Source organism: Chiloscyllium plagiosum, chromosome 8, assembly GCF_004010195.1.
Source record: "Chiloscyllium plagiosum isolate BGI_BamShark_2017 chromosome 8, ASM401019v2, whole genome shotgun sequence".
Classification (NCBI taxonomy): domain Eukaryota; kingdom Metazoa; phylum Chordata; class Chondrichthyes; order Orectolobiformes; family Hemiscylliidae; genus Chiloscyllium; species Chiloscyllium plagiosum.
Window position 1 is genome coordinate 20,000,487 of NC_057717.1, and position 3,305 is coordinate 20,003,791.

The following is a 3,305-nucleotide window of genomic DNA, read 5'->3' on the forward strand; positions in this document are numbered from 1 at the left end:
TTCAGTAGACAAGTCCTCATCAAATGTTCTCTCAGCCACCGTTATACTATCCTTGACTAACATGACATGCATGGGCCCATCGCGGTGCTTCAAACTCCATGAGGCAGCCATACTGTCTATGACAGACAGACTCAGTCTGGAACCTCCTCTATCCTTAAGACCTTATGCACTGCCTATGCTCCTCCATTTCCCCTTTGCACATTCCCTTTTCAACCCAACCCACCTGCATCACTCCACAATTGGAGCTGTCAAGGGCAGAAGTCTGTGGAATAGCCTCCCTAACCTTCTCTATCCTCTTTTAAGATGTATTTTAAATCATTCTCTTTAATCAATGCATAGGATGGGGTAGCGAAATGCAGTAGATGCATACAATGGAAATGTGGAGCTGGTTTCAGGAACAGATATTGCGTGTCCTTGATAGGTATGTCCCTGTCAGGCAGGGAGGAAGTGATAAGGTAAGGGAACCGTGGTTTATCACAGAAATTGCATCTCTTGTTAAGAAGAAGTAGGAGGCTTATGTGTTGATGAGACAAATGGTACAGATGAGGCGATGGAGACTTACAGATCAGCTAGGAAGGATTTAAAGAGAGTTACGAAGAGCAAAGAGAGGACCTTAGGAGATTTGCCATTGTGAAAGATTCCATACAAAGCAAGTAGTTGTTGTTATTGCTGTACATTAGGAGAAACAGGAATGATGCATTCAAAATTCTAACAAGAAAGTCACTGATAGGTGCAGTGTGTAGGCCAAATAATAACTTCACATTGGGATGGGCAATAAACAAAGAAATAACTAAAGCCTGTAAAAATGGTACGGCTATTACCATGGGTGATTTTAATCTACATGTAGATTGGTCGAACCAGCTCATTCAGGGTAGCCTTGAGTTTATTAAATGTATCCATGATAGTTTTCTTGAACAATATGAAATGTACCCGAAAAGGAGCAAGCTATCCAAGATCTGGCCCCTGTGCAATGAGACAGGAATAATTAATGACCTCATAGTTAGGGATCCTCTTGGAAGAAGTGATCACAGTATGGTTGAAGTTAGAATACATATGGAGAGTGTGAAGATGAAATCTAATACCTTGGTCCTGTGCTTGAACACGGGAAACCAAAATAGAATGAGGGAGAACCTGGATAAAGTAGACTGGAAACAAAGATTTTATGGTGGGACAGTTGATGAGCAGTGAAAGATTTTCAAAGACATTTTAGGAAGTGCTCAGCAAAGGCATATTCTAGTGAAAAGGAAGGACTGTAAGAAAAGGCGGTGGACAAAAGATAGGGAATTCTACACCAGTTAGTTTATTATCTGTAGTTGGAAAGATGCTTGGGTCTATTATCAAGGAAGAAATAGCAGGGAATCTCGATAGAAATTGTCCCATTGGGCAGACAGAGCATGGATTCATAAAGGGCAGGTCATGCTTGACAAATCGTTTGGAATTCTATGAAGACATTTCGAGCAAGGTGGACAACAGGGATCCAGTGGATGCGGTGTACCTGGATTTCCAAAAGGCCTTCAACAAGATGCCATGCAAGTGGCTGTTGCATTATATAAGGGTGCATGGGATAGAGTATAAGCATGGATAGAAGATTGGTTGACTAACAGGAAGCAAAGAATGGGGATAAATAAGCCTTATTCTGGCTGGCAATCATAACTAGTAGTGTGCCTCTCGGATCAGTGTTGGGACTGCAATTATTTAGAATTGATACAGATGATTTGGAGTTGGGGACCACATGTAGGGTGTCAAAGTTTGCATATGAGACTAAGATGAGTAGCAGGACAAAGTGTGCGGAGGACTGGGAAACTTTGCAGAGCAACATAGATACATTGAGTGAGTGGGCAATGGTTTGGCAAGTGGAATATTATGTTCATAAATATAAAGTCATACTCTTTGGTTGGAGTAACATTAATAAAAAGATTATTACTTGAATTTTTAAAAAGTTACATTATTTGCTATGCAGAGGCACCTGAACATCCTTCTGCAGGAGGGTTGGTCACCAGGTACAACAATCAGTTCAGAAGGCAAATGGGATTTTGTCCCTCATTGCTGAAGGGATTGTGTTTAAAAGCAGAGGTTATGTTCTAGATATAGTGGGTGCTGGTGAGGCCACACCTGGCGTATTGCATGCAGTTTTTATCTCCTTCCGTGCTCAAGGATGTACTGGCACTAGAGGGGGGTGCAGAGGAGGTTAACTATGTTGATTCCGGAGGTGAGCGGTTTGGTTTAACAGGGACTGAGTAGATTGGGATTATATTCATTGGAATTCAGAAGAATGGAAAGATATAAAATAATGAATGGAATGAATAAAATAGAAGTAGAGAGGATGTTTCCATTGGTAGGTGAAGCTGGGACAAGAAGGCATCACCACAAGGTTAGAGGCAGCAAATTTAGGAGTGAATTGAGAAGGAATGTCTTGACCTCGATGGAGTACATTGCCCAGGGAAGTAGTTGATGCTAGTTCAATGAACGTTTTTAAAGCTAAGTTAGTTTTTTTTAAAAAAGAAATAATTAACTAAGGAATACGGTCAAAACATGAGTAAATGGTTCTGCATCCACAAAATGATCAGCCATGATCTTATCGAATGGTAGAGCAGGCTCGAAGGGCAGGACGGCCTTCTCCTTTTCCAAGATCTTTTGTTCTTATGTTATGCATTCCTTCCTCACTCGTGACTTGGAGGTACTGGTGTTGGATTAGGATGGACAAAATTAAAATTCACAGAATACCAGGTTATAGTCCAACAGGTTTATTTGGAAGCACTACTTTGCTGGTCCTTCATCAGGTGGTTGTGTGATTTTTAACTTTGTCCCTCACGCTTGTAACTGAGAAACAGCAGCAAAACCCACGAAGCAGTGCGCAAGCTCCAGCCAGCAGTTGGTATTGTGGACAATCTCAGAATACAATGGGATATTGATCAGATGGGCCAATGGGCTGAGGAGTGGCAGATAGGATTTAATTTAGACCGATTAGGTTAGGATATCTGGTTATCATCGACAGGTTGGACTGAAGAAGTGATTGATGTCAGCGGCGGACCAATGCATAAGTAGGGGAGGAGCTGGAGGACCTGGCGGGGCAGTTGGTCCTCCGACCAATCAGTGAATGAGGGCGGGACTAGACTATACCACGTGATCATCCTCGCGGTGGGCGCGAATCTTCGGAGTGTGTGCGCGCGGAGTGCTGTCGGTAAAGAAAGAAATAAACAGCAGGAAGCGGGAGGGAAATGGTGTTGGTATGGTCTGAGAGGTTTTACAATCATTTGGTACACATCGGAAAATACAAATTTGAAACTTACAGTCCCGTTTTTGCA

General features: G+C 42.3%; 1 long non-coding RNA gene across 2 annotated transcripts in view; it reads left to right on the top strand.

Moving 5' to 3' along the window:
- The first annotated feature begins 3,179 nt into the window (after nt 1-3,179).
- The window catches only part of LOC122552404, a 25,686-nt gene continuing 25,560 nt past the window's right edge, over nt 3,180-3,305 (top strand). The window contains exon 1 of one of the 2 annotated variants that reach the window (XR_006312363.1): nt 3,180-3,227. This is a non-coding gene — a long non-coding RNA (uncharacterized LOC122552404). The remainder of the gene's footprint in view (nt 3,228-3,305) is intronic. The other variant, XR_006312364.1, reaches the window with a different exon arrangement.